This window comes from Agelaius phoeniceus, chromosome 23, assembly GCF_051311805.1.
Source record: "Agelaius phoeniceus isolate bAgePho1 chromosome 23, bAgePho1.hap1, whole genome shotgun sequence".
NCBI classification, from domain to species: domain Eukaryota; kingdom Metazoa; phylum Chordata; class Aves; order Passeriformes; family Icteridae; genus Agelaius; species Agelaius phoeniceus.
Window position 1 is genome coordinate 5,359,301 of NC_135287.1, and position 20,333 is coordinate 5,379,633.

The following is a 20,333-nucleotide window of genomic DNA, read 5'->3' on the forward strand; positions in this document are numbered from 1 at the left end:
CACTGCTCCTCATCCTGTCACACTGAACAGAGCCTGGCCCCATCCTCTGGCACCCCTCGGAGGCATTTCCTTGTCACTGAGGGCCAGAGGGGAATATTGGGGGACATCAATGTGCCCTGAGGCTCCTCTCCCACCCTTCCCTTAGCATCTGCTGTTGGCAGCTCTTAATGGGATATGGGCTTAATGAATAATTACTCCACAGCCCTATTAGTGATCCTTCCTCCTTGCCACAGGAGAGGGGAAGGGGTTTAAGGGATCAGGATTCTGATTCCATGGCAGAAGCTGAGGATTCCTGGGGGTTCCTGAGGTCGGGGTTTGAGGTGTGGATGGCTCCAAGGCAGGCCCAGCTGTGCAGTGTTTGAAGGGTGTGGAACAAGAAATCAAATTCCTGTCGTTGATCTCAGCTCCCTCAACACCAAGGTTCATTTATTTAAGGTTTGCTTCCTTCTCAGGATCTACCTTGCCCCCTCCAAAGGGAGAAAAGGTTCAGGTGTTTGCATTTTCCAAATCGAGCCCAGTGGGGTAGAAAAAGGGGAGGAGAAAGGGGAAGGGCAAAACTTGAGTCAGGATTTAAGGGGGTTGGTTTTAACCCAGATTCAGTTCTAAGCTTTCCAGGAGCTGGATGAAACTCCTCCGGGGCTTGTGGATAAAATCAGCTGTGCTGCGTTTGGTTCAAGGCCCTTTTCTTGAACTCTGAGCATCAGCTCAGGGCTGGAAGCTGGTGAGAAATACCAGCAATGCCTTCAGAGCTCTCCAGAACGTGGCATTAACTTCTGGTGACCCAAGTTCTCATGTTTGCCAGCTCAGGTGGGCCTTTCTTCTATTTATTCATGTACCTGCACTTAAAATTCCTTCTGAAACCTCTCGTGCCACTGAGCTCCCCAAATTCACCTGTGAGAACCAGGTGTGGCTTTCACAAGAATTTCTTCCCTAATTCAAAGCAAGAATTTTCTAGGGCTGGGACTCCCCTGCTGCACAGAGAACATGAAATTTGTACCAAAACAGTCGCAGGTTTCCATTTTTTTGGGTTTTGGGTGTTTTTTTCCCTTGATTTCAGTTGACAAGTGCTGTCCATCAGGTGCTCACCAACAATGGCCAGGATCCATGCTGGACCCTCCCTCCACTGCCACGAGGGCACCTGGGCAGGCTGGGGTTGTTGGCTGGGGTGGATTCCCATCCTTCTCCTCACCCTGGAGTTGTGGCAGGGAGGAATGATGCAGCTGAGTCCATTGATATCAGAGGGCTAATTAATTACTTTATGATACTATTTACTATACTAATATGCTAATTAATTACTTTAGTATACTATACTGTTAATTACGTTATTATATAATTTACTTTATTATACTATTTACTATTTCCTATAGTATATTATACTATATATCCTATCCTATAGTATATTTACTATTTCCTATAGTATATTATACTAATATGCTAATTAATTACTTCATTATACGATTCACTATATTATACTCATGCTAATTAGTTTATTATACTATTTACTATACTATAGCTATATATTATATATGTATACTTTATGTATGCTATATCACATTACATTTAGAAGTATTATCACATTCCATTACATCTAAACATCACATTACATCTAAAACTATTATTACATCACATTACATCTAAAACTATTAATTACTTTATTTTACTATATTATTCTATGCTATAGATTTATTATATATATATATATATACACTATATTATACTACATCACATTATATCTAAAACTGAATCTGCCGAGAGCTCAACTGCCCAGAATCTTGTGATTGTCACCCAACAATCCTCACACCCCCCTGGACCTGACAGGCCAAGGAACCAAAACTGTGGGTAACAATCTCCATTTTGCATTCTGCTTTTGCACCAACACAGGCCCAGCAGAAAAGATGAGAATATTCTTGGGAAGAGATTTGTGCCTTGCTTTTGTCTGTGAAGAGAAATGTGGGGCTGCGCTTCTCCTTCCTTCCCAGCAGCCTCAGGTGAGGTGTGGTGGCCTCAGGTGTCATTCACAGCCAGGCCTTGTGCTCGGGGTGTGAATTATTGATCTCAGGTTCTCACCTCCAAGCGCCTTTATCAGGACTGTAACAGTAAAAGCTGTGCAGGAAGAGCCTGGTGCCCAGCACAGCTCAGGAGATTAAATTTCAAACACTTTTTGGGGTGCACTGACAGATTTACAGCTTAAATGCTGTGCTTTGAAATGACTTCAGGCAGTTCATATCAAGGTAATACAGTTTGGCCCGAAAAAACAAATGTTTGCAGTCTCATTCATTAATTACCATTATGAGAGATCCAGGCTCAGAGCTTTGTATGTTCTGATCCAAATCTGTTTCCCTTGGCCTCATCTCAGCGCTGTAAAAATGACTTTCCATCTCTGCAGAGCCTTTTCCTGTGGCATTCTGAAAATAAAAATTAATCCATAATGCAAACTTGCCAAAGCTGGGGAAAGAACCCCTGACTCTTCCAGAGGTGCTGCTCTGCATGAAGGTCTGGGCAGGAGGCAGCTCCTGATGGTGCTGCCACGCTCAAAAATGCACCTTTTAAAGGGGTTTTTAGTAATGCTGTGTGGGCAAAGTGAGCATTCAATATTATTCTCTTCCACAGATGGAGAAAACAGTCACCAAGTGACTAAATAATTTGCTTTTAGTCACATGGAGAAGAACACAGCGTTCCTCAGCTGAGCCACGTGGCTTTCTCGTCCCTTTCCTGCTTTCTCACCATGGAATGGGGAATCTAAAGGTCTGGCTCTCTGTATTTTGCAAAAGGGAAAGATCTGGGCCTCCTTTGAGAGCCCACAGCTCCCTTTCAGTGAGCTGTGCTCATGTCCTGGCTAAATTTCAATTTGCCAAGGTATTTTGGATTTTTCTAAAATTATGCTCTCTCTGTGCACGACTCTTCCTCCCTGCCAGGTTCAAGTTCATGTTGAATGTTCTGGGTTTTAAAAGGCTCTGGATGGTGCCACCATCCAAAGATTTGCTTTGCAAAATTCCTATTTTAAATCTGGATGGGAGAGCCTGAGATGGATGTGGAGCCATGGAAATGCCACCAAGCCACTCTCTTGTCTGTGTCAATTTTATTATAATTATTATTGGTACCAATACTAAACCAATTGCAGTTATTATGTAATAGCACCTCCAAAGTTCTTTTTGGGTGTGGTACCTTGCAGAGGATTTTTAATTTTCTTTTTTTGTCGTTGTTTTTCCCCGCACAACCTCCAATTGAAGTTTTACTGTGATTTCAACTCCTTACAAAAATATGAAATTGTGTTTTATCCAGGTTTGGGCTTTTTTTTTTTTTTAATGTAAAAACAGACTTATAAGCAGCAGTTGACATAATTCCCCACCCTTTCTGGGCATATTCCTGATAAATACATGGTGGGGAGGTGATTCCTGATGGAGAATTTATTGCCTGAATAAATAAATAAATCCCAGGAGGGGAACAGGTGCTGTCACAGCAATGCTGGGCCCAGAGGACAACAGGAATTTTGTGATCACAGAATCCCACACTGATTTGGGATGGAAGGAACCTCAAAAATCATCGATTTCCAACCTGCTGCCATGGCCAGGGATATATTTTGATATTTAAGGACGTGTTAAAACCTCTTTTGGGGTTCTGCCCTTGCTGTTGGTGCCTCTCCCCTTCATCACCCACACTCCTGCTCTCTCCTCAGCACACGTGCCTGCTGAAATTCTCCCTGGCAATGTGTGAAAACAGCAGAAAGACCTTGTGGTGTGTTCTCGAGCATCCCCGGCTCTCTGTGAGCAGCCACTGAGATTTTCCAGGGAGGAAAAAGGGAAAGAGCCGGGGCTGTGCGGGCTCGGGGCTGGAGGCGGCGTGGGAAGGGTTAAGGATTACCGGGCTGGCTCTGAGGTGCTTTCCAGGTAATCAGGATGAAGCCAAGCTCGTTATTGAAGGGATGAGCCGAGTGTAAATTACCCGCACCTCGAGCGTCTCTTTCTTGGAGAGCAGCAGGGCAGGAGGCACAGCCGGGGGGGTTTATTTCGATTTTTATTGGTACCAACAACAAACCTATAGCAGTTGTTATGCAACAGCACCTCCGAAGTTCTTTTGGAGTGCGGTACCTCGCAGAGGATTTGTGATTTTCTCGCTGTCAGCAGGGCTGGGGCTGCCTGTGCTCATTTCTTGTGTCTGTGCAGAATCGATCCGGCTGCTCAGACATCATCCTGGGTGTGGTGGAGGGGCTCGGCTGAGTTGTGGGGTTTTTTTTGCTAAGCTGATCCTTGTAAGTGGCTGGGATTTTTTTTTAATTTATTTTTATTTTTTCCCCCCTCCTTTCTCCTCTCCTCCTCCTTCAAATGGCTGCCTGGCTGGAAGAGCTTTGTGCTTTACATCTTTTGTGATTAGGGAAGGTACAGGTTGGATATTAGGAAGAAATTTTTCACCAAAAGAATAATAAAGCACTGGGATGTTCTTCCCAGGGAGGTGCTGGAATCACCGTCTCTGGATGTGTTTAAAACAGACTGGACATGGCACTGGGTGCTGTGGTCTGGGTTGGGTGTGAGGGCACAGGTTGGGCTCCATGATCTTTTAAAGGTCTCTTCCAACCTCATCATTCTGTGATTATTTTCTGCATCCAGCCTGCTCCAAATGCTGAAATTCTGGGATTGGGCACCCCGAGCTCAGGCTCTGCATCCCAGCCTTCCCTCGGTGTCTGCAGCTCAGCCCTGCAGAGCTCAGCCCCTCCTCAGCATCTCCAGTTTAAACCTTTACAGAGCCTCATTTCCATGCTCTGCAGGGACTTGTACAAGAGGATTGAGCTTCTCCTCCCGTGTATTATAGGGAAAGAAAGGTTATTCCCTTTAAAATATAAGTATTGGAGGGGAAAAAATAAAATGCTTCCAAGAGCACTACAAGTAAGGATCATGTTTCCTAGCATGGTATAAGTGCTCATTTGCTTTATAGTGCTCTCAAACCTGTGTTAAATCCTCCTGAATTGGGTATTCAGCTGAAGACAGGGCTGGCTGATGATACAGCTTCCATTTATTGCAAAATATGAGCTTTGGTCGCCTTTCTAAAGGGGAAAAAGAAAACAAAAAAACCCCTAAATTATTTGGATTTTGGGGTTTTACGGCCCTGGCAGTGGGATGTGCAACACAGGTCACAGTGGGGTTTTTTGGTTTGTTTTAGGGTGCAGCCTTGGGATCAGAACTTTGGGGTTTTTTCTTTTAGGGGTGTAGCCTTGGGATCAAAGCTGTGCTGGGCCTTTCTAAATTCTCTTTTCTTGGTGAGGGTTTTCCACAGTGAAGTTCTCCTTGCCCAAAGCGGTGCAGGGCTCTCTGCTCTCACCCCCTGTGCCTCAGCTCCCAGGCAGAGCCACGGGGAGGGGAAGATGCTGGAATTCTCCAAGGTGTTGTACAAAACCAAAATGGAATTTGTCTTTACATTAAATCTTTGTAAAACCTGACAGTGAGCTCAGCTTAATAGGAAATTTCCCTCAGCCAAAATAGATTTTGAGGTTTTTCTTTAAAATATTTAATAATATCCTTTATTTAATACTATTCTTTTATATTTTTTTATTCTTTCTTAAGCAGGAGCTATAAGTGGTTTTTTCCAATACCTGGAACCCATCAGCTTCTGGAGGTACCTGATTATTATGCACAATTTCAGGATGCCCAGCACAATTCTGCTCTTAGAAACCAAGGTAATTTGCTCAATATTGGCTTTTTTTGCTCTTTTCTGTCACCTCTGGATCCTTGCATGAAGAAAAGGCAATTTTCTGTTCTAAAAACTCAATTATTACCAATGTCACACTTTTAAAAAAAAAATAAAGAAAAATCTCTCCGACATTTCCTTTTGGATTTTCCAACCTCTTGGCCACCTATCCTCTTTCTCCTTGCCTGACTTTGCCCTAGTTAATATTCCAACAGGTGTTTCCTTTTTCAGTGGAATTTTTTAGGCCCTGTCTCAAGAGGCCTTCTGCATAATAATGCTGTATTCATTATGTGCCTGCCTTACTGGGAGAGAACTTTATTTTCTTAACCCCACCATTTCCCCTCCGTGCAGGGGCTGCAGGAGGGACGGACTTGGGCCTTCCAGCATCCCCTGCTCTCTGATTTTTGGACAAAATCCCCTCATGGACTGGGATTTTTGGACGAAATCCCCTCGTGGACTGGGATTTTTGGGCAAAATCCCCTCATGGACTGGGATTTTTGGGCGAAATCCCCTCGTGGACTGGGATTTTTGGACGAAATCCCCCTCATGGACTGGGATTTTTGGACGAAATCCCCCTCATGGACTGGGATTTTTGGACGAAATCCCCCTCATGGACTGGGATTTTTGGACGAAATCCCCCTCATGGACTGGGATTTTTGGACGAAATCCCCCTCATGGACTGGGATTTTTGGACGAAATCCCCCCGTGGATTGGGATTTTTGGACGAAATCCCCCCGTGGATTGGGATTTTTGGACGAAATCCCCACATAGTTTGTGATTTTTTTTATTAAATCCCCCCGTGGATTGGGATTTTTGGACGAAATCCCCCCGTGGGTTGGGATTTTTGGACGAAATCCCCACATGGATTGGGATTTTTGATCAAATCCCCATTTCACCTCAGCCCTGCTAGGAGGGTGATGAGGATTTAAGGCAGAATTGAGGCAAAAAGTCTCTTTTTTTTTTCCCCACCATTTTTTATGCAGCATCTCAATTTTAATTTTTTTTCAATTTTTTTCTTTTCCAATTGAGACCATTGGAAAGGACAAAGTTAAAAACAATGAAATTAAAGCTTCAAGATTCATCCCTTGGTGCCCTCAGTTGTGTTCTGGTATTGCTGGACATTTGTTCTGGTGACATTTGGGTTGGGTGGGTGACAGGAGCCACTGGTTCATCCCTACATCAACTTCTTGAGGGGATTTCTCTGCCTGCTGTGAAATTTTCCCCTTTCTACCTCTGGATGATGCTGAGCTAGAAAGAGAAAATTGGTTTTTTTCAAGGTTTTCTCAACTTGAATATATATATATTTTTTTTTTAAATAAAAAAGAAGGGTGGAGGGATTTAAAACTGTGCCAAAGCTTCCCCTGCTGTTTCCCTGTGTGTAAAATGCTGCTTTGTGCAGGTTTACCCTCAAATTTGGGGTTTTTTTTTTTCAATTAAAAAAACGAACCAGAAGGGAAAAAAAAATAACAATGCAAGAGTCAGATCCTCACATTGTTCAAGGATTACCCAGTAATGGTTTGTCCCAAGTTGATTAAATCAAATATTGATTTTAATTGATTAAATCAATTAATTATTGATTTATTCGGGTGGCTTGGTGACTGTTTTCTCCATATTTGATTACAAATCATCTCTGACATCACACAGACTGTGACATAGATTATATATATTATTTATATTTTATATATAATGCATATTATATATTTTATTATATCCCATAATTATTTATTATGTATGGCAAGGGAGCAGAAGGAAAGAGAGATGGGAGTGAAGAAGCCATAAAAACTATGAATAGATTGGGGTTTTTTTGTTGTAACTCCATTAAAAATTGAGTGCACTCTGATGTTGGGCTACTCTTAGTGCAGATCACTTTTTTTAAAAGGTTAAGGCCAAGAAACTCCCTCTCTGTTTGGAATTTGGAAACCTCACTATGATGCTACAAATTATTGGAAATCAGACAATTGCAGTTCTCGGGAGCTTTAATATGGATTAAATAAATTATTTGTTAATATTGATAAATATTGATTAAATAAATCATATATATATTCATTTATCACATATTGATTTACTCTGTTAATAGCTATCAGGAAGGTAGACATGGGACTGGATTAAGAAGTGAAATTAATCAAATTCAGATTTTTAAAAAAAAATCCAAACCAACCCTGCAACACTGCTCAGTTTGGTGGATTGGAGCTTAGAGAAAAAATTATGGAAATGCCAAATGTACTTAAGGTTTCTTTTGGGTTTATTCTGTGTCAAGCATCAAGGGCAGGGCCCTTCAGAGACTGCAGCAATTACTGGCACTTAAATTTCTGCAACACAAAAAATATTTTCACAGCACAACTGTGAGGGAAATTATTAAATATAAATTATTAAATTAAAAGAATAATGAAATCTGATTAGATTTATTCTACTTCTTCACTTGGCTGATGGCAATTATAATCCAGATTCTTGTGAATTTTTAGCCTTTCCATACAATTTAGCCATTCCATACATTATTTTGGTGGTTTTATCTCTGCTTCTCCACAAAGATGATTTTTGCTTGGTCATCCTTGTGAACACGCAGATGAAAATATCTGGGGATATTATAAATTATATAAATTATATTATAAATTATATAAACGGGGATAAATTGTGAATTCAAGGATGTATCAGGAGGATCTGAACTATGGGATATTCAGAATCCTAGTTGGTATTTGTAACTACTCTTTTTTTTTTTCAGTCTCACACAGGTAGCAATATTAAAATTGTTACAACTCTAAATATTTAATGGTTAAAATTTTGGTTTCTTAATGGTTAAAATCATCAAAAAATCCTCATTTGGAGAGAATTTGATGCTCCTGTTTCTTTAAGGTGGGCTCTGTGCTCTGCAGCCACTGTTTTCCAATATTTGGAATTATGAGTAAATAGAATTACTCCCCCAGCCCATCCTTTCTGTTTACATTGTGTAATTACCAGCCCCTCTCCATGCCTCGTAATAATTGACTTGATATTGATAAATAGATTAGCTAATACACTAAATGATCATTCCCCACTAAATGAATCAGGGTGCTTTTGACTTCAAGTGCCATTAACCATAAATGCATGGATTTGGGACAGCTTTTGCATTTTGCATTAAGCAGCCCCTGGAAAAAAGAAAAAAAAAATACAAAACAAAACCACCCAGAGAGCAGGAGCAGAGCCCAGGATGCTGCTCCTTCCCTGGGCCGGGCGTTATTCACCTTTCCCCATCTCCTGAATTCCTCCCTGACGCCCACAGCATGGAATATTTTCCCTGGAAAACTCCCAGGAGAGATTTCGAGCAGATATTAGGACAAATATTAGGGTATTGTGGTATATTGGGATATTATATTGCAGAATATTCAGAAATATTTGCACGGGAAGGGTTGGAATGGGAGTGGTGGAGTCACTGTGGAGTTAAAAAAGGGGTGGAGGAAGGGTTAAAAAATGTGTGGTAAAAAATTTTAAAAAATTTAAAAAAAAAAATTTAAAAAATGTGTTAAAAAATGTGGCACCTGAGGAGAGGGTTTAGTGCTGGTTGGACTTGACTTTAGACATCTTTCCCAAGCTTAATCCACGATTTTATGGGGTTTTTAAAGCCTTTTTAAGGGGCGGGACAGGTGAAGATGAGCTCCAGGGTGGGTGTGCCATCCATGGTGTCACTGTGCCAGCTTTTGGGGTCACCTCCCACCTCTCTGGGGGTGCTTTTTTTCCCCAAAAATTGTGATTTTATCACCTTGTTGTTGTTGCTAATTCCTGTGGGACTGGTCCTGTCTGAGCACAGCCAGGGAAACTGGGAAATTCTGGGATTGAAGCACTGGGATTTTGAGATGGGAGAGGTCACTGTGTCAGGTTTTGGGATCACCCCCCACCCTTCTGTGGGTGTTTATTCCCCAAAAAAGTGATTTTATCTCCTTGTTGTTTTTGTTAATAATTCCTGTAGGATTGGTCCAGTCTGAGCACAGCCAGGGAAATTGGTACCAATACATCAAATTTATTGATCCTGGACCATTTGAGTCAATTTTGGGATTGAAACACTGGAATTTTCAGATGGAGAGCTCACTGTGTCAGGTTTTGGGGTCACCACCCATCCTTCTGTGAGTGTTTATTCCCCAATAAAGAGGGATTTTATCTCCTTGTTGGCTGTTGCTAATTCCTGTATGGTTGCTCCAGTCTGAGCACAGCCAGGGAAATTGGTACCAACACATCAAATTTCTTGATCCTACAACACTCCTTGACCTGTTTGGGTGAATTTTGGGATTGAAACACTGGAATTTTCAGATGGAGAGGTCACTGTGTCAGGTTTTGGGATCACCACCCATCCTTCTGTGGGTGTTTATTCCCCCAAAAAGAGGGATTTTATCACCTTGTTGTTGTTGCTAATTCCTGTAGGACTGGTCCAGTCTGAGCACAGCCAGGGAAATTGGTACCAACACATCAAATTTCTTGATCCTACAACACTCCTTGACCTGTTTGAGTGAATTTTGGGATTGAAACACTGGAATTTTCAGATGGAGAGGTCACTGTGTCAGGTTTTGGGGTCACCACCCACCTCTCTCTGAGTGTTTTTTTTTTCCCCAAAAATAGTGATTTTATCACCTTGTTGTTGTTGCTAATTATTATTGATGAAGTAAATAATATATATATTAATATATATCTATATATATAATATATTGATTTACTCTGATAATTGGTGGTCATCAGGAAAGTAGCCATGGGACTGGATGAAGTGAAATTATCAGATTCAGATGTTTAAAAAAATAATCCAAACCAACCCTGCAATACTGCTCAGTTTGGTTGTTGCTAATTCCTGTACGGTTGCTCCAGTCTGAGCACAGCCAGGGAAATTGGTACCAATACATCAAATTTATTGATCCTGGACCAACTGAGTCAATTTTGGGATTGAAACACTGGAATTTTCAGATGGAGAGGTCCCTGTGTCAGGTTTTGGGATCACCACCCACCCTTCTGTGGGTGTTTATTCCCCAAAAAAGAGGGATTTTATCACCTTGTTGGTTGCTGCTAATTCCTGTAGGACTGAATTTATAAATAATTCCTGTCCAGTCTGAGCACAGCCAGGGAAATTGGTACCAATACATCAAATTTATTGATCTTGGACCAATTGAGTCAATTTTGGGATTGAAGCACTGGAATTTTCAGATGGAGAGGTCACTGTGTCAGGTTTTGGGGTCACCACCCACCTCTCTGTGGGTGCTTTTTTTCCCCAAAAGCATTTTTCCTCAAAAAGGGCTGATTTTATCACCTTGTTGATTTTAATAATTCCTGTAGGATTGCTCCAGTCTGAGCACAGCCAGGGAAATTGGTACCAATACATCAAATTTATTGATCCTGGACCAACAGAGTCAATTTTGGGATTGAAACACTGGAATTTTCAGATGGAGAGGTCACTGTGTCAGGTTTTGGGGTCACCACCCACCCTTCTGTGGGTGTTTATTCCCCAAAAAAGAGGGATTTTATCACCTTGTTGGTTGCTGCTAATTCCTGTAGGATTGGTCCAGTGTGAGCACAGCCAGGGAAATTGGTACCAATACATCAAATTTATTGATCCTGGACCAACAGAGTCAATTTTGGGATTGAAACACTGGGATTTTCAGGTGGAGAGGTCCCTGTGTCAGGTTTTGGGGTCACCACCCACCCTTCTGTGGGTGTTTATTCCCCAAAAAAGAGGGATTATATCACCTTGTTGTTGCTGCTAATTCCTGTAGGATTGGTCCAGTGTGAGCACAGCCAGGGAAATTGGTACCGATACATCAAATGTATTGATCCTGGACCAACAGAGTCAATTTTGGGGTTGAAGCACTGGGATTTTCAGCCTGAAGGGCTGTGGTTTCCTCCTCTGGAGCAGCTGGCTGCTCAGCCAGGCAGTTCTGGGCCCTGTGGAGATTTGGGGACCTGCAGAGCCCTCGGCCCTGCCCAAGCTGCAGCAGGAGCTGCCAGCCAGGATGATGGATGGCAATTCTGCACCTTGGACAGGCAAAGCTGGCCTGGATTTTGTGGCATCAGGTTTGCAGCTGCTGCCTGCATCTGGGAAGGGCAGGGGGACACAGGGAAAAGAACTTTCCTTGCCCGCAAGGAGGGCACAGCAATCTCTGGGCTTTGTTCCACCATTCATCAAGAGTAAAATCACTGTTTTAACAGAAATGAGGGTGGGTGGAGCAATGAAAATGTGATTTTTTTTTTTTTTTTTTTTTTTAGGCATTTAAAGTCTCGTCTCTTTCCTTTCTTTCCTCTTTTGCAGTCTCTTAATTAACCTTAATCCCGGCCAGATAATGTATGAAACCTCAAATATCAGCACATATTATATAATCCATAAATATTCCATCCCAGCCTCATTACAGCACCAGGATTAGGAAGGGAAAAAAAAAAAAAACCCATAAAAATGGGGAGAGAGAAAAAAAAGTGCTAAAATTAATTTAACAAAATCGGAGCCAGACCTTAAATGGATGGGAATTGCAACCTGAAGTTCCAGTTCTGCAGCATCACATCCAATTTGCTGGATGCCTGCAGCTGATTTATGTCAGGGTCCCAGATTCTGGGAATGCTTGAGCTGGGGGTAAATCATTCCCAAGGCTCCTTTTGCTGGCTGGGGACTCCGTGAGGATGAGTTTGGGGCTGAACTCAGAGTTCCTTAAACTTCTGCTGCTTTCAAAGCTCTTCCAGCTCCCGAAATTAGCGTTAGGTGTAAAATTAAGAAGTTTTGGGGAGAAAAGTGATGATGGTGGTGTGGGGAGAGAGATCCATGCTCAGCTTCAGGTGAGGGAAAAGCTTCTCACTGCTCTTTAAAAAGAAATGGGGGTTTTATTCACCTTAATTTTCCTTAAAGCACCAACATTTCCCTTTTCTCCAGTTTTTATTGTTGCCATCTTTCATTGGTTCATTTTCTTCCTGCTTTAGATCAGGTCTCTCCTTCAGAATTCATTATATATATATATTTCAATATTCAGGAATATAATGTCTTATAATGAATTCTTATATAGTAATATAATATCTTATATTCATTGAATAAATTCAATATTCAATGTCTTATATTCAATAATATGTCTTATATTCAATATTGAATATAAGATATTATATAAGAATTATATATCTTATATATCTTATTATCTTATCTATTATATATATTATATATTCAGTATATACTGAATATACTCAGTATTCAAAGATATAATGTCTTCTATTCAATATATATAGTCATTATTGAATATATATATTCAATAATATAATGTCTTATAATGCATTCTTATATTACATAATAATAAAATTTCTTATATTCAATATATATTCAATATTGAAAATATAGATGTACAATATTCAATGATATAATGCCGTATAATGAATTCTTATATTATATAATAATATAATGTCTTCTATTCAATATATATTTAATATTGAATATATATTCACTACTCAATAATATAATGTCTTATAATGAATTCTTATATAATAAAATAATGTCTTATATTGAATATATATATTCAATAATATAATGGATTCTTATATTAAAAATTCTTATATATCCCAATGCTGTAATTCAGCTCTTGCCCTTGGTGATTTTTTTTTTCCAAGGGAAAATTTAGCAACAAAAGGTTATTTTGGATATATTGGATCATTGGATATATATTTTTTTGAATGCAGATGGGAATGCCAGGGAAGCAGGGGGATGTGGGTGACAAACAACAAGATTTCAGTTCCCTATGAGCACGACACACCTCAAAAACTTCGTTATTCATGGCCAGGTGAGGGAGGGCTGTAAAAAATAAAATAATCCAGGAATTTTTGGCTGTTGGCATTGAGATTTGACCTGCATGGACAGAAGCAGGGGCTGTTTGTCCTCCAAAGGTCCCTGGGCTGCAAATGCCAATTTCCCCGGCTCGGAGCGAGGCCTTTGCTCAGGCCCAGCGTGAGAGGGAGCAGGATCCAGCCTGGGCAGATGGTGGGCAGGAAACAATTGCCCACAGCTGCTGGGAGCTGCAAAAATCCAGGGAAAAGCAGCCAAAACCCAGCCCCATCCAACCCTGGGATAGGAAAAGCAGAGAGCTGGAGGCAGGGCAGGAAAGGAGCTGGGAGAAAGCTCAGGTCGCACGGTGCGGCCAAAGGCAACGAGCTGGAAAATCTCCTTGTTGGGTTTTCTGATCCTCCTGCTCTGGGTCCCTCAGAAAATCAGTAAAAAGTTATCTTAGGATAATTTTAGGAGCTGTTGTACTCTAAATTTTGACTGAAAACTCAACTTAGCAGCTGAAGGAGATGGATTCCCAAGCAGTGCTTCTGTGACTCCAGGATTTTGTGGGAGCTGTGGCCTCTCACAATTCCATTCTTGGCTATCAGCTGAAAGATTTAGCAAAAAAATGAGTTTTAATCTCCTCATAGAGGTGCAGTTCCTGAGCAAATTCACCTCTGGGGAGGAAAAGCCTCTGTGGTCGTGATAAAATCAATGTTTTCTGGGGGCAGAGACACAAGAAATCAAGATTTCCATGAAATAACTCCATGAAATTAATAATAAGCATTGTTAAAGTAGCAATTTAACAACAATCAAGCCAGCAGTGAATGGATTTGTTGGTGTGGTTATTAGACAACAAGGTTGTTCCTTTTCTCGGAATTTTGTAGATATTGCTAGAAATCTCTGGATGTTTTCTTGGATTTTTGTGGTAATTCTAGAAATCTCCATTTTTTTCCCTTGGATTTTTTTATTAGTTATTTCTAGAAATCTGTGGATTTTTTTCTTTGATTTTTTTCTTGGATTTTTGTAGTTACAACTAGAAAACTGTGGAATTTTTGTCATTGGATTTTTGTAGCTCCTTCTAGAAATCCGTGCTCTTTGGTTGTGTTTTGTGGCGTGTGTGTTTGTTAATTGAGATATCTCTAATTAAGCCAAAGAAATTTGATGTTCTGCACGGCACTGATTGGTTCTAATTGAGCTACCAAGCAATAAAATCAAATCTGCTCTCTTAAACCAAGAGCAGCACTTCCAAAAAAAAAAAGGAAATTTTGGGGATCCCCTTCCCTTTTTGGGGGGTGACCCTCAGTTTTTGGGGGGTGACCCTCAGGTTTTGGGGGGTGACCCTCAGTTTTTAGGGATTACCCTCTGGTTTTGGGGATTACTCTCTGGTTTTTGGGGATTACTCTCTGGTTTTTGGGGATTACTCTCTGGTTTTTGGGGATTACCCTCTGGTTTTGGGGATTACCCTCTGGTTTTGGGGATTACCCTCTGGTTTTGGGGATTACCCTTTGGTTTTGGGGATCCCCCTCTCTTTTTGGAGATTAACCTCTGTTTTTGGGGACCATGCTCCCTTTTTGGGGATTACCCTCTGGTTTTGGGGATTACCCTCTGGTTTTGGGGATTACCCTCTGATTTTGGGGATTACCCTCAATTTTTTGGGATTACCCTTTCGGTTTGGGGATCCCTCTCCCTTTTTGGGGATTACCCTTTGGTTTTGGGGATTACCCTCAGTTTTTTGGGATTACCCTTTGGTTTTGGGGATCCCTCTCCCTTTTTGAGGATTAACCTCTGTTTTTGGGGACCATGCTCCCTTTTTGGGGATTACCCTTTGGTTTTTGGGATTACCCTTTGGTTTTGGGGATTACCCTTTGGTTTTGGGGTTTCTGCTTCCTTTTTGGGGATCCCCCTCCCTTTTTGGTGATCCCTTTGCTCTTCCCTTTCCCTGCTCTGCACCGTCATCCATCTCTTTTTGAAAATCTTCTTTTCTGAGCTCATTTTTGGACAGCACGGCCACGGCCAGGTCCCACCACCTGCATTTTTAATTCCTGAGGATATTTCAGAGCCAGGTGGGGAAAAAAGAGTGGGAGGTTGAGTCCTTGCGACAACCTCTGCCACTGGATCTTTGCAGCAAGCCAGGGAGACAGGGAAAAATAGTCAACATTATTTCAGCACAGTGGGGAAGGAGGGATGAAAGCTCTGCAAATGAATTCATTGTGACAACCTTTGTGAAGGATCCCAGTGTTTGATCTTTTAAAAGATTTAATAATTCTTCGGAGAGATTAAAGAATGAAACTGGCTTGGGAGGAGGAGGAGGAGAGGAAGTTAACTTTCTTTCTCCCCCACCCCTGATTCTGTCAAAATAGTAAATAAAAAAGAGCAAATCCCTAAATTTAGTTGGCTTCTCCCCACATCAACTCTTTTTTTTGGGTGTTGATGCATGTCATGTTTGAGTCCTTGTAGTGGAGAAACACTCGGAAATGTGACCCCTCAGATAAAGATTTTGGGCAATGATCTAATGTGCCTCTCTCCAATGGAAATGGAGCTAAAAAGCAAAGTAATTAAAAGCCTGGAAATCAGAATTTCCACCATGTTGGGGTTTGTGGTGTTTCACACATTTCCAAAAGGCCAGACCTTCAACCACAGGGCTGGGTTTGGCCCTGGCTGCTGAACCAAGCAAGATCTGAAGGTCTTTGCACTGCCACTGCTAAAATGCATTAATTTTTGGTTTCTTGTAGCTTAGAAAACCTTGCAGTTTAAATGTTTTCTTAAAACTAACTCAGATTGCTTTGATGAAAATAGTAAATTCCTGTTATGTTTTTTTTTGAGATATTACTTAAAAAAAAAAAACCTAAATAACCAAAACTTAAACAAACTAACCAAAACTTTAACCCCCCAGGAATTAAAACAGGTAGACTTTTTTTTTTTTTTTCCATCAAATGACCTGGTATTACTCTTATTTTAAAATAAATGAATTATCTCTGCTGCAGTTTTTGGGGGAGTCAAACTTTTCTGCTTTGAAGAAGTACTGACAATTTAAAAAATGTGATTTTTTTGGGTTAGCCTGGTCATTTTCTACCTTTAGCTAGTGAACAAATAAATACAGTTTGACTGGTGCCATATACAAGTGGAACGGGGTAGGAAGAGCTTTTTTAATCATTTCCCCATCAAATACTGAACAGCCTTTCCTATGATAAGGCCCCAGGGTCCTCCAGGCTGAGCCAGAAACTCCTCTGGACTGGAGCTGCACAGGAAGGGCGCTCAGTGGAGGCATCCATTTCAAAAGCCACTCATAATGAAGATTAATTAGGCCTCGTTCTGCAGCCCAGAGTTAAATACACACAGCCAAGGCCTTGGGCTTCCTCACGCCACAGAAAGTTTCCATGGAAAGCAGAGAAGAGTAAAAAAGTGGGGGACAGGAGAAGGAGGCTCAGCTCCCGTGTAAAGTAAATTAAAAAACGCACCAGGATTGGCTTTTCTTGCTCACACAGAGGGATAAAATGCCTTAAGGGGCACTTTGGGCAAGGCAGGGGTCACGTTCTGGGTGTGTTTGCAGTAGTGCAGCTCCTCCAACCACGTTCTATTTATTGTCCTTTTTGGTGGCTGAGGGCTTCCCACCTCCTTTATTCCATGCAATGTTCTTTCCTTTCAAAAGGCCAAACTCATGTACCTATATCTTGAATTTTTCAACCATGAGCTTTGATTGGACTTCAGAGCTTTGCAATGCCAACTTTCCCTTCTTTGTTTTCCCCTGAGCCATCGCTTGGTCTCAGGTTCAGTCTGGGGTGAATTCCTTCTTTCATCCCACACTCCTGGCCTGGAATATGAATTAAGGCTGGGCTTGGTGATCTCAGAGGTCTTGTCCAACATTAATGAGTCTGTGATTTGAATCTTTTTAATAAGGCACTGATGCAGGGCGTCCTGCAGCTGAGGGCGTTGGGAGAGGCTGGGAATCACCTGCGCTTTTCCAGCTGCAGAAAGAGGGGCTGTGCCCAGTGCAATCTGTGGGTTTGACTTTTTTAAACCCTTCCCAGAACCAGGCTATTCCCACTCAGTGCTGTGCCCAATGCAATCTGTGGGTTTGACTTTGCCAAACCCTTCCTAGGGCCAGGCTGTCCCTACTCAGTGCTTTGTACAATTAAATCTGTGGGTTTGACCTTGCCAAACCCTTCCTAGGGCTGAGTTGCCCCACTCAGTGCTGTGTCCAGTGCAATCAGTGGGGTTCGACTTTTTTAAACCCTTCCCAGAACCAGGCTATCCCCACTCAGTGCTGTGCCCAATCCAATCAGTGAGTTTGACTTTTCCAAACCCTTCCTGGAGCCAGGCTATCCCCACTCAGTTCAATGCAACCAGTGGGGTTTGACTTTTCCAAACCCTTCCTAGGGCCAGGCTGTCCCTGCTCACTGCTTTGTCCCATCCAATCTGTGGGTTTGACTTTTCCAAACCCTTCCTAGAGCCCTGCTATCCCCACTCAGTGCTTTGCCCCAATCCAATCTGTGGGTTTGACTTTTCCAAACCCTTCCTAGAGCCCTGCTATCCCCACTAATGCTGTGCCCAATGCAATCAGTGGGGTTTGACTTTTCCAAACCCCACTCAGTGCTTTGGCTGCCAGCACAGGAGCAGGGAAGGAGCCCCGAGTGCCCCCAGCACCTTTGGGCACACAAAATCCTCTCCGTGCCTCATTGTCAGGGCTGCTGACTGCTCTCATTAACTTCAAGTGGCATCGAGTGCTCAGCACAATGGCAAACCGAGCCCTCCACTTCTTTAAAGTGATCTTTGGGGTTTCATATTTATTTGCAAACCAGGGGCAGTGCAGCTCCTGAAAGAAAAGGGTTTTCCTCTTCACCCAGAGCTGGAGGTGGACACACGGAGCCGAGGCATGTTCTGCCAGCACAATGGCAACTTATGAATAAGATCATACTTGTATTTGCATTAACACGGCTGGCTTCTCCAGGCAGTTTTACATAATCTCCTTTTCAATGGGGAAGGGTGTCATTTCCCCTTCATTTCATACAGCCCCGCTTTGAAAATGTAGGGAGGAAGTATTTAAAGAAAGTCCGCATTTTATGAAAGGGAAAATTGCCGGCGTTCCTTTGTGTGTCTCAGTAGGATTTGGATAGATTACTCATACTTAAAAAGGAAGGGAGCTTTTGCTTTCTCTTCCCCTTTTTTAAAAACTTGCATTAACATGATGTATTGACATATTACAAAATCCAGGGAATGCTGGAGAGAGAATCAACCGCGGCTTTGTCCACAAGTTGCAACAAATTCTTAAAACGTCGTCACCTTCTGAAATAAAATTGTCACATTTTGGATACAGGCAACTTTTATAAGGACTAAAGCTCCACTTCTGAGATAGGCACAACAGTGTGTCCTCTCTCTCTCTCTCTCTCTCTTGCTTTTTCTTTCTGTTTAAAAATGAATTCTCTCCTTTTTTTGCTTTTTTTCCACCCTTTTGATCCAATGAGCTGGGTACGAGTGCAGCACATTTGAACCATTTTCATAAATCAAGCAACTGGAATAGATTTTAATACAGAATTGTATTACTGCAGGAATGCCAGGCATGCAGGCTCGAAGCACTAACACTTCTATTAGTTGAATGGAAGCCAATCCTTTAGCTGTAAGCATATTAAAAGGAAAATAATTCCCCTGCCACATTTCGGGGGTCTCTGATGTCAAAAATCCTCCCTGAAGTAACTCACAACTTTTTTCCTGAGTTGTCCTTGTCTCAGGGGTGTTACAACTGGTCAGTCACACTCTGAGGAGACATTTTACAGGAGACATTGAATCCCATTGAGCTGTTCTCCTCTCTCTGACATCCTTGGAGTAAAAATAAAGTCATGGAGAAGTAGAACATCAAGTTTCAGTGCTGGAAGACACTATCAGCTCCCACAAAGGCTTTCTATTCCTTCCAGGACCTATATTTATATTTGCTGATGACTCCTTGTCAATCTGACACTTGCTAATCAACCTTTGATGATAATTGTAATTCTTGCAAAGGACACTTCATCCTAGGAGGTCAAAAGGACATTTTGTACACTGGGATGCACTCTGTGCATGTGTGTGACTGAATCCATGGGCACGTGTTTATATTTACAAGAGATGTTTATGCTAACACTTCTCTTTTTTTGGGGGTAAATTTTTTTATCATTCTCCTTTCCCTCATTTGCTGCTGTCATTTTGCATCTATGAAATGTTGCTCGTTGCTAAATCATTACCAGAATTTAAAAGGGAGGGGTGAACTTGCTGCTCAAAACAGAGGGGAAAACACAAAAAAAAATTTTAAAGGCGCTTTAGTAAAAAACTTGGTAAATATTCAGCTCTTAAAAAAAAAAAAGAGAAGGGTTTTTGTGAAATCAGTTGATAACATCTTCATCTAAATCCATTTATTATCTTCTATTTGAAAAGCACTTAGCTCAACAGGGCTTTGTGCCTGCACTGAGGTTTCCAGGTATCATCAGATCAAGAATCTTAAGCACGGATAAAACATAACAATGTTTGTTATTTTCTCCCTCCAAAAGGAAAGCAAATAACTTGAGGCATCTGACACTGATGGGGTAGACTAAGCCAATTGGGAGGCTTTTCATTTCATATTTTGGCACTGAATTTTATTCTTTTTTGAGCCCTTTTTGTCTTGACATTCCACAGGTTTTGGATGTGTTGGGCTAACCCCAGCCTAGATCTCTGCAAATAATCAGATTTTGAATTTCAGATTTTGTCGTGTGGGTTCCCAACATTAGGAATTCAACCGGAGGATGGGTTTCTATTTGCCTGTGCCATTCTTTGGAGCACAGGGTCCTCTCCCAAGGACAGCACCACGGATCTGCTGCCAGGAGGCTTCTAGAAAGAGCTGGGCACAGGGGATTGAGGGCACTGCCCCTGCACGCCCCCTTCAATCGCCCAGGTCGGTCTGGTGTGCCAG